Below are 12,476 nucleotides of genomic sequence, written 5' to 3' on the forward strand. Positions count from 1 at the left end.
CAGGTGGCCCAGAAAGACTATGGCAATTTGGGCTCGAACACCTGGAAACCAGAGTTTCCATGGATGGACATTCCGAAGATGCAAGTGGAACCAGACTGGGGAGGGGCGGGAGGACGGAAAGAGCTCTAATTAACCCGAGCTCTGTCTGTGAATTTGCTAGGCAACCCAGAGGATGTATAGAGGAGTCTGGAACTCAGGAAAGAGTTCACTATTGGTAGAAACTGAGAGTTCCTAGGGGACAGATGGCATGTGAAGCCACGGGACTGGACATGATCACCAGGTGAGAGAGACAGCGACCAAGACCAAGTTCGAGGCTGTGAGCCACTTGGAGCCATTTGGCTAGGTCTTCAGGGAAAGGAGCTGGGAAGGAAGAGTCAGTGAGAGTGAAGGAAATGCAAGTGTGGAACAGTCTCTGGGAGTACCTGGTCAGCTCTGCTGAGTGCTGGTGAGAATTTACTGTTAGTTGGTGAAAATGTAGGTAACTGGTGACCTTGAGAGGAGCTGCTCCCATGCAGCCGTGGGGGGAGTTGTCTGACGGGAGCTGACAAAGGTAGCATTTGGAGCCCAACACCTGGACAGTTCTGCAAAGAATTTTACCAAGTTCTGGAGTGAGCCACGAAACACAAGGACAATGGGAGGTCGAGGAAGACATTTCTTTGAAAGTTGAAATCCAGTCCTGTGCTACGCAGCTACTTAGAACCTCCCCACTTTGCAGGCGCCACAAACGGCACCCGCCGTCCCACCGTCACTAACCCTCCAGAAGACAAACCCTGCAGCGGTAAAGGTCTGTGACTGCCAGTGCCCCCTGGAGCTCTCTAGCCCAGAGACTGCCACCTTGCTGCCGAGCAGCACCTTCCAGATGTGTGAAGCCCCCGTCCGATTCCCCATCTCTCCTGGGAGGTCCCTGGCGTTGTGCCCCTCCTGGGAAGTGGCCTGGTGCCTCTGCCTCTAGAAGGTCCTTCCTGGGAGGGACTCTCCTCTCAGGAAACCGCATCCAAGTGCTGCTCCACGATGCTTGTGTGTTCCTGCCTCTCCTGGCCCGGGCTCTTCCTTGATCAACCTTGATATCTTCAAACTTACCACACTCACCAAAGGTGACAAAGATCGTCTCCGAGGTGTTCTCCAGGAAGCATCACACTTTTACTTTTGCCATGGACTTCTACCATCCATTTTGTGTTATTTGTTATATGGAGCAAGGTACAGATTAAGCTTTTTTTAACATTTTTTATTGATTTATAATCATCTTACAATGTTGTGTCAAATTCCAGTGTTCAGCACAATTTTTCAGTCATTCATGGACATATACACACTCATTGTCACATTTTTTTCTCTGTGAGTTATCATAACATTTTGTGTATATTTCCCTGTGGTATACAGTGTAATCTTGTTTATCTATTCTACAATTTTGAAATCCCAGTCTATCCCTTCCCACCCTCCACCCCCCCCCCGGTAACCACAAGTCTGTATTCTCTGTCTGTGAGTCTATTTCTGTCCTGTATTTATGCTTTGTTTTTGTTTGTTTGTTTGTTTTTGTTTTTGTTTTTTAGATTCCACATATGAGTGATCTCATATGGTATTTTTCTTTCTTTTTCTGGCTTACTTCACTTAGAATGACATTCTCCAGGAGCATCCATGTTGCTGCAAATGGCATTATGTTGTCGGTTTTTACGGCTGAATAGTATTCCATTGTATAAATATACCACCTCTTCTTTATCCAGTCACCTGTTGATGGACATTTAGGCTGTTTCCATGTTTTGGCTATTGTAAATAGTGCTGCTATGAACATTGGGGTGCAGGTGTCATCCTGAAGTAGATTTCCTTCTGGATACAAGCCCAGGAGTGGGATTCCTGGGTCATACGGTAAGTCTATTCCTAGTCTTTTGAGGAATCTCCACACTGATTTCCAAAGTGGCTGCACCAAACTGCATTCCCACCTGCAGTGTAGGAGGGTTCTCCTTTCTCCACAGCCTCTCCAGCATTTGTCATTTGTGGATTTTTGAATGACAGCCATTCTGACTGGTGTGAGGTGATACCTCATTGTAGTTTTGATTTGCATTTCTCTGATAATTAGTGATATTGAGCATTTTCTCATGTGCTTTTTGATCATTTGCATGTCTTCCTTGGAGAATTGCTTGTTTAGGTCTTCTGCCCATTTTTGGATTGGGTTGTTTATTTTTTTCTTATTGAGTCGTATGAGCTGCTTATATATTCTGGAGATCAAGCCTTTGTCAGTTTCACTTGCAAAAATTTTCTCCCATTCCATAGGTTTTCTTCTTGTTTTACTTCTGGTTTCCTTTGCTATGCAGAAGCTTGTAAGTTTCATTAGGTCCCATTGGTTTATTCTTGCTTTTATTTCTTCTAGGAGAAAATTTTTGAAATGTATGTCAGATAATGTTTTGCCTATGTTTTCTTCTAGGAGGTTTGTTGTATCTTGTCTTATGTTTAAGTCTTTGATCCATTTTGAGCTTATTTTTGTATATGGTGTAAGGGAGTGTTCTAGCTCCATTGTTTTACATGCTGCTGTCCAGTTTTCCCAACACCATTTGCTGAAGAGACTGTCTTTATTCCATTGTATATTCTTGCCTCCTTTGTCGAAGATGAGTTGACCAAAAGTTTGTGGGTTCATTTCTGGGCTCTCTATTCTGTTCCATTGGTCTATATGTCTGTTTTGGTACCAATACCATGCTGTCTTGATGACTGTAGCTCTGTAGTATTGTGGGAAGTCTGGGAGAGTTATTCCTCCCGCCTCTTTCTTTCTCTTCAGTAATGCTTTGGCAATTCTAGGTCTTTTGTGGTTCCATACAAATTTTATTATGATTTGTTCTAGTTCTGTGAAATATATCCTGGGTAATTGAATAGGGATTGCATTAAATCTGTAGATTGCCTTGGGCAGTGTGACCATTTTAACAATATTGATTCTTCCAATCCAAGAGCATGGGATATCTTTCCACTTTTTAAAGTCTTCTTTAATTTCCTTCATCAATGGTTTATAGTTTTCTGTGTATAATTCTTTCACCTCCTTGGTTAGATTTATTCCCAGATATTTTATTACTTTGGGTGCTATTTTATAGGGGATTGTTTCTTTACTTTCTTTTTCTGTTGATTTATCGTTAGTGTAAAGTAATGCAACTGATTTTTGAACGTTCATTTTGTAACCTGCTACCTTGCTGAATTCTTCAATGAGCTCTAGTAGCTAAATTATCTCAAGCATCTTTACTGACCACAATGTCATGAAACTGGAAATCAACAACAGAGAAACAAAGGAGAAAAAAAGGAAAGCATGGAGATTAAACAATATGTTATTGAAAAAACAATGGATCAATGAGGAAATCAAAGCTGAAATTAAAAAATACCTTGAGACAAATGATAATGAAAGCACAACCACTCAAAACCTATGGGACACAGCAAAGGCAGTGCTAAGAGGGAAGTTTATAGCGATACAGGCCTTCCTCAAAAAAGAACAATCTGAAATAAACAGATTAAGCTTTATTTCTGGCATGTGGCTATCCGGTTGTTCCAGACCTAATTGTTGATAAGATTACGTTTTCACCTCGGAGTTTTGTCGTGTTACTGATGAGCGGTTGTCCGTGCCTGCATATGTGTGCGGGTCTACTTCTGTACCTGGTCATGTTGCCACCTGTTTTCTCCCTCTTCTCATGACCCCACCCAGATGCCTGCATTCTGTGCCCCGATCCCTTAAAGGGTTACAAACTTCCAGGCACCTATTTAAGACCAGAAGCCCACTCTTTCCCAAGCACTTTTCTCTTTAAATTCTGCCCCTTTTTTTTCTTGCATCATTTAACCCTTGCTCTCGACCTGATCACTCCTGCTGGCATACAAGGGGTCTTAATACCACCTTTCAAGAACCAAACATTTACTGGAGACTTGTGGTTTCTGGTCAGGCATGTGAGGAGCTTGGAAGTCAGCACAACCCATCCTCACAGAGAGAAAACAGGTGAGCACATTGAAAATCAGTGACTCTTCTCAGATCCATGAGAGAATGGAGGTGGCAGGCAAAACCACTGCTCCCCCAAGTGGAAGAGACAGACAGGCAGATAGAGACAATGACAGCTTACAGAGCAGAAGCGCAGATGCAGAAACCACCCTTGCAGGCGGTAATGGGGTTGAAGATTTCAGCTGTACTTGAAGAATTTTTGAGTGTGATCTGAGGAAATGCTATAAATGTACATTCTTGCAGGTGGATACCGACTTTTCCCAGCACCAATTGTTGAAACGATGATCCTATCCCTGTGTATTTACCATATAAGCACCTTTTAAAAATCCATTAACCACAGGTAAATGAGTTTACCTAGGAAACCTCCATTCTGTTCCGTAGGTCTATACGTCTAACCTTACAACACAATTGTATTGTCATGGTTCCTATATCATTACTTTAGGTTTTGATATCACCAAGTGCAAGGAAGTCCTCTAGCTTTTTTTCCAAACATTTTGTTGCTATGCTGGGCATTTTGCATCATAAGATGAATTTCACATCAGCTCATCCATTTCTACACAAAACTCTGCTGGAATTTGGATAGGGACGGTGTAGAATCCATACATCGATTTGGAGCAACCTGGCATTTAACAACATTGCATCTCCTGACTCATGAGCAGAGTTCATCTCTCTCTTTCAGGTTGTTTTTGTTGTTGTTGTGAAAAACTCCTTTCAGCAATGTTTTGTAGTATTTAGTGAATAATTCATGTGATTTATTGTCTTCTTCAAATATCTCTTCTTTGATGCTATTGTGAAAGGAATGGTTTTCAGAATTTCACCTTGGGATTATACACTGCTAGTACATGGAAATGCAATTCATTTTCTGAAACATTGATCTTGTGTTCTACATCCTTGATGAACTCATTTAATAGTTTCTATAGGTTTTTTTGGGGGGTGTGTTCACTAGAATTTTCTATATACAAGATCATATTGACTACAAATGATAATCAGTTCTCCCTTTTCCTTAGGAATTGTGTTAACAGTAACAATTTAAACTTCACCAGCTGCACTCACTCTCGCCTGATATGGCATCTCTAACCTCTGAAAATCATGACCAGGTGATTTTGTAGAATTCCTGGAGCTGCCTCCTGTGTGCTCACGAGTAGTGCCTGAATCCAATGTATTCATACTCCCCTGGTTCAGATCGTGGGAAGACACAGGAAGGTGGTGCCCACAGCAGCACCTGTGGTCAGTGCATTCTGGCGTTAGTGATGTGCAGGTGCTGACTTCAGAGTCCCCGTTTCTTGCAATGTCATTAAAAAAAAAAAGAAGCAGAAGTTTTTGATCATGTGGCCCTTCAGTTCAGGAGGTGCGTCTTAAATTTCAAAAGAAAGTGGTCACTGTAGTTGATTTCAAGTTTCATGGCATTGTGGTCAGTAAAGATGCTTGAGATAATTTCTATCTTCTTAAAATTGTTGAGGCTTCTTTTGTGTCCAAGTACATGAGCAATCCTAGAAAATGTTCCATGTGCAGTTGAAAAGAATGTATATTCTATTTTGGGGGGATGTAATGCTCTCAAAATATCCACCAAATCTAATTTTTATATTGTATCATTTAATTTCTCTGTTGCCTCATTTATTTTCTGTTTGGAAGATGGAGATTAAACAGCATGCTATTAAAAAACCAATGGGTCAATGATGAAATCAAAGTTGAGATGAAAAAATACCTTGAGACGAATGAAAATGAAAACACAATCACACAAAATTTATGGGATGCAGCAAAGGCAGTGTTACAAGGGAAGTTTATAGCGATACAGGCTATCCTCAAAAAAGAAGCACAATCTCAAATAAACAATTTAACCCACCAACTAAAAGAATTAGAAAAAGAAGAGCAAAAAAAAAAAAACCACAAAAGGCAGCAGAAGGAAGGAAATAAGAAAGATCAGGGAGGAAAGAAACAAAATAGAGACTAAAAAAACAACAGAAAAAAATCAATCAAACCATAAGCTGGTTTTTTGAAAAAGTAAATAAGATCGACAAACCTCTGGCCAAACTCACAAAGAAGAAAAAAGGGAGAGCACAAACAAGCAAAATAAGAAAGGAAAACGGAGAAATTACAACAAGTAACATAGAAATACAGAATATCATATGAGAATATTATGAAAAACTATATGGAACCAAAATGGATAACCTAGAGGAGATGGAGAAGTTACTGGAAACATACAGTCCACCACTACTGAACCAAGAAGAAACCGACCACTTTAACAAACCGATCACTAGAAATGAAACCAATTTAGCAAATAAAAAAACCTCCCTACAAATAAAAGTCCACAACCACACGGCTTCACCAGGGAATTTTATCAAACATACAAAGAAGAACTCATACCAGTCCTTCTCAAAGTCTTCCAGACGATGGAAAAGGAGGAAATACTCCCAAATTCATTCTATGAAACCACCATCACCCTGATACCAAAACCAGGCAAAGACACTAGCAAAAAAGAGAATTACAGACCAATATCCCTGATGAAGAAAGATGCAAAAATCCTTACCAAATTCTTAGCAAATAGAATCCAACAGCACATAAGACAGATTATACATCATTATCAAGTGGGGTTCATTCCAGGGACACAAGGGTGGTTCAACATATGCAAAGCAATCAGTGTAATACATCACATCAACAAGACAAAGGACAAAAACCACATGATCATCTCAACAGACACAGAAAAAGCATTTGATAAAATTCAACACCCATTTACGATAAAAACTCTCACCAAAGTGGGTATAGAGGGAACATATCTCAACATAGTAAAAGCTATATATGACAAAAATACAGCCAGCATAGTACTCAACGGTGAAAAACTCAAAAGCTTCCCACTAAAATCTGGGACAAGACAAGGCTGCCAACTATCACCACTCCTATTCAACGTAGTCTTGGAAGTCTTAGCCATAGCAATCAGGCAAGAGAGAGAAATAAGAGGGATCCAAATTGGAAAAGAAGAGGTAAAAGTGTCACTCGATACACATGACATGATTCTATATACAGAAAACCCTAAAAGGTCCACACAAAAACTACTAGAGCTGAGCGAAGAATTCAGCAAGGTAGCAGGTTACAAGATTAATGTTCAAAAATCAGTTGCATTTCTTTATGCTAACGATGAATCAACAGGAAAAGAAAGTAAAGAAACAATCCCCTATAAAATAGCACCCAAAGTAAAAAAATACCTAGGAATAAATCTAACCAAGGAGGTGAAAGACTTATACAAGGAGAACTGTAAAACACTGATTAAGGAAATTAAAGAAGGCTTTAAAAAATGGAAAGATATCCCATGCTCCTGGATTGGAAGAATCAATATTGTTAAAATGGTCACACTGCCCAAGGCAATCTACAGATTTAATGCAATCCCTATCCAATTACCCAGGATATATTTCACAGAACTAGAACAAATCATAATAAAATTTATATAGAACCACAAAAGACCTAGAATTGCCAAAGCATCACTGAAGAGAAAGAAAGAGGCTGGAGGAATAACTCTCCCAGACTTCCCACAATACTACAGAGCTACAGTCATCAAGACAGCATGGTATTAGTACAAAAACACACATATGGACCAATGGAACAGAACATAGAGCCCAGAAATGAACCCACAAACTTTTGGTTAACTCATCTTCGAGAAAGGAGGCAAGAATATGCAACGGAATAAAGACAGTCTCTTCAGCAAATGGTTTTGGGGAAACTGGACAGGAGCATGTAAATCAATGAAGCTAGAACACTCCCTTACACCATACACAAAAATAAGCTCAAAATGGACCGAAGACTTAAACATAAGACAAGATACAATAAACCTCCTAGAAGAAAATGTAGGCAAAACATTATGACACACATCTCAAAAATGTGCTCCTAGGGTAGTCTACCCAAGCAATAGAAATAAAAGCAAGAATAAACCAATGGGACTTAATGAAACTTACACGCTTCTGCAAGGCAAAGGAAACCATAAGCAAAACAAAACGACAACCTACAAAATGGGAGAAAGTGTTTGCAAACAATGAAACCAACAAAGGCTTGATCTCCAGAATATAAAAGCAGCTCATACGACTTAATAAGAAAGACACAAACAACCCAATCCAAAAATGGGCAGAAGACCTAAACAAGCAATTCTCCAAGGAAGAAATACAAATGATCAATAGGCACATGAAAAAATGCTTAATATCACTATTCATCAGAGAAATGCAAATCACAACTACAATGAGGTATCACCTCACACCAGTCAGAATGGCCATCATTCAAAAGTCCACAAATGACAAATGCTGGAGAGGCTGTGGAGTAAAGGGAACCCTCCTGCACCGCTGGTGGGAATGCAGTTTGGTGCAGCCACTGTGGAAAACAGTATGGAGTTTCCACCAAAAGAATAGCAATACACTTACCCTATGACCCAGTAATCCTGCTCCTGGGAAATATCCAGAAGGAACCCTACTTCAAAAAGACTCCTGCACCTCATTGTTCATAGCAGCATGATTTACAGTAGCCAAGAAGTGGAAACAGCCTAAATGTCCATCGACAGATGACTGGATAAAGAAATGGTGGTGTATTATACAATGGAATACTACTCAGCCATAAAAACCGACAACATAACGCCATTTGCAGCAACATGGATGTCCCTGGAGAATGTCATTCAAAGTGAAGTAAGCCAGAAAGAGAAAGAAAAATACCATATGAGGTCGCTCATATGTGGAATCTAAAACAAACAAAAATGAACATAAATACGAAACAGAAACAGACTCATAGACATAGAATATAAACTTGTGGTTGCCAAGGGGGAAAGGGGTGAGAAGGGACAGACTGGGAGTTCGAAATTTGTAGATACTGACAGGCATATGCAGAACAGATAAACAAGATTGTACTGTACAGCACAGGGGAATATATACAAGATCTTGTGTTAGCGCACAGTGAAAAAGAATGTGACAATGAATATATGTATGTTCATGTATGACTGAAAAATTGCCATCTACACTGGAAATTGACACAACATTGTAAAATGACTGTAACTCAATAAAAAAATGTTCAAATAAAAAGTGGTCACAATGATTGTGATAAGCAACAAAGTTGACAGCATCCGAGGCTCTGACCTGCAGAGAGGTATAGAGATTGTCAACAGGACACAGTATTTTTACTGTCAAGACAGATGGACAGTCAACAAGTATGTTGCTTAACTTGTATAAACAAAAGAAATCAAGGGTGTGTCAGCAAGAGGCAGGGGTAAACTGCTCCAACCAAAGTCGAGATCTCCTCCCTGGTTTCCAGACCTGAGCCAACTGTCAGAGACAGAATCCATTGACTGAAGGGTAGGAGGGGCCCCTCTGAGGAAAGAACCCAAAACATCATGGCAAATTTCTATAGTAATGGCTCCCCAAGTCTATCACACAAAGAGACCTACGTCCATTCACCTTGGCAACCGAACACTGGGGAAAGAGGCAATATCGAAATGCTGTGAGAACTCCTGGATACAGGATGTGCTTTGGCCCTGATACTCTGTACCTTTAGCTTCATCAAGGCCCCCTGTTAGAGTGGAAGCATGTGTAGACCAGGAGTATGTGGCGTTTTGCCCTAGGTCTGACCCAGAGCACTTGTGTCTGCAGTCTCCAAATGTGTAATTAAAATGGATTGGCTTGATGATGGGCACAAGTCCCGCCTGGGTCTGGGGCCGTTATTATAAGAGCTATTAGAGTGGGGAAGGCTGAGTGTACTCCTGGTACCTTGACCATGAGAGTAAACAGAAACCAAGATTTCATCTGGGGAGATGCCAAATATTAATGACACCCTTAAGACCAACAGGATGCAGGGCTGGTGGTCCCCATCATACCTCCTCAGCAGTCTGGACCCTACTGAAACCGGATGGATACTAAAGGAGGACTACAGACTACCGCATACTCAATGGCTACTGCTTTACCAGATTTGTTATCTTTGCTAGAACAGATCACAACTGCCTCGGCATCTGACATGCAGCCATCGGTCCTCATGAGGTCAGTTCTGCCAGAACCACAAAGTGAGGTGATTGCAACAGTCATCCACCATCAAATGGAAGTGGTGTGTCTGGGACCAGACACAAGCAGGGCCATGGATTACAAGAAGGTGACCTAGACCCAACAGCACCAGTAGATGTTGCACCAGCACCTGCCCCTCAGCTCATTCCTGTAGCTTAACGGACCAGGAACTTCTTTCATGACCAGCTACAGGAGGGTAGAAATGCTGAGCATAGTTAATCAGCGGGTTGCTTGAATTTCAGGCACAAGGTGAAAATGGACTCCTGCTGCAATACTGCCTTAATCAAGAGTGTCCTTGAAAGGCAGTGGTGAGCAGAAGCATTCTCCCAGTGGGCAGAGCCTCACGTGGTGCATCTAGTGATCCACGTTGTATGGATAAAAGAAGTGGCCCAAGCTAAGAATATACATGGACTTAAAGACGACGGGAAAGGGATTGGCCAGTTGGTCATGGACCTAGAATGAGACCTATTTGGAGATTGCAACAAGTAGGTTTGGAGAAGGGCTATATCAACGGACTTATTGCAAGGGGCACTGGACATGAAGATATGTATATGACACCTTAATGCTCACAGAAGCATCCACCACAGTGGAGGCACTAAACGGTGACGAAGACAGAATGGCCTGACTAATTGACAGCAGCCAGCCTCTGTAAGTGGCCACATTGTTGCTGCACAATGTTCTGATACACGGAGTAGCCATGGTGGCAGGGGCAGATGCTAGGTATGGGTTCAACAGCATACCCACCCACCCAAGGCAGATTAGCTACTGCTGCTGCCACATGTTGACCCTGCCAGTACAGACATTAATGCCTAATCTCCAGTGTTGCACCACTGCTCAAGTAGACCAATGAGCCAATATGGCTGCTTGTTGACATCTCACTTCCATCCTTGAAGGGGGAGAAGTTCAAGTTTACTGAAATTTATACACATTCTAGGTATGGCTTTGACTTTCCTACTTGTAGTGCCTTGTCTGGTGCTACTAACTGAGGGCTCACAGAATGCCCGATTGACTAACAGGATATCTCCTTTGACCACCTGGGACCAAGAGACTCTCTTACAGCAAACGAGGTGCTCAGAGGGAGGCCATGAGATCCAAAGCTGCTACCTCAGCCCACACCTTCCAGAAGCTGCTGGTCTTCTGGAGCAGTGAAATGGCCTCTTCCAAGCACAAACGAGGTGCCAAGTGGGAGACGACAGCCCCAGAGGATGGGGTGTCATCCTCCAGGTTACTGGACACACTCTAAATATATCATCATCGTTTCCCAGCAAGAGATAAAATACATGATCCATGAACCAGAGGGTTGAGTGCCCCCACTTGCCATCACTCCCTGTGACCTTCATGGGAATCTGTGCTTCGTGTCCCCCAAGTTTAGGTTCTGTAGGTCCACTCCTGTGCTGTCTAGCCTTTAGCCACATCTACCTATGTACATTTCACTGTATTATCTTAAGTTAAACGTTTAGGCCATCAGACACACTAAGCACATTTCAGTACTCATACTCAGCCTCATGTGGATACTGGTCAGTGCTGGCTAGACATATTGTTCAAAAAGTGAGAATGTTTCCACCAGGAGGCAAGATAAGAATCCTATTGACCTAGAAGCCATGGGTCCTCCCAGGGCACATTGGGCTCCTCCTACTTGGGGACCAGCAGACGCACAGAGGAGTCGCCATCCTGCCAGGGATAGTTGACCCTGATCACAAGGAGGGGGCACGGTTACTCGGGCACAATGGGAACAGAGAGTGACATGCCGAATGCCCGGGTGGTGCACTTGAATGTGTCTTGGTATCCCTGCTCACTTTCTATGTAAATGCTCAAGTGCAGGAGCAACAGCCTGAGAAGGGCATCGGACCAGGGGCTCAGAGCCCTCAGGGACAGAAGTCTGCATTACTTCACCAAGTAAGAGACACCGAAGACAGCAGAGGTCCTGGCCGAGACTACGGGGACTCTAGAATGGACAGGAGGCAGAAGAGAGTGACCAGCAGTTGTGGCTTAGCAGCCTGCTGCCACAGAGGGCCCATTATCTGTCCACGATCCTTGTCGTCTGCGATTCTTTAGGAAGAGACCAACCAGAATCCTCAAGGAGCCATCTTCAAATGAAGTGAACTTGCCCGATGAGTGTTGCCAGGGACGGATTACAACAGATGGGGTGCTACCCCCCAGATCTCCTCGTCATGACTAGGCACTCGTTCGCCCAGCTGCTATGGGTGATGGTGGATGATGACCCACAGTGAAGAGCTTCTCCAGAATGGCCCTCCGTTGAAGGGGCCTGCCTCCCCAGGGTCAGCTCCTTTGAAAGACTAGTCATGGGATCAAAGGGGAGGATAAAGAGGCCTGACACTGCTGCTTTGATTAGGCTTGTCTCTGCAGGGGCTACCAGGGGATGTCCGTTTTCCAAAAATTACTAAGACCACTGGATTCTGAAATGGCAGCAGAAGCGAACGAAAGAGTCAAGTGCAAATCAGACATGGAAACTCAGCTATTGGAGGCGTAAGACGTGGACAGGG

Source organism: Vicugna pacos, chromosome X, assembly GCF_048564905.1.
Source record: "Vicugna pacos chromosome X, VicPac4, whole genome shotgun sequence".
Classification (NCBI taxonomy): domain Eukaryota; kingdom Metazoa; phylum Chordata; class Mammalia; order Artiodactyla; family Camelidae; genus Vicugna; species Vicugna pacos.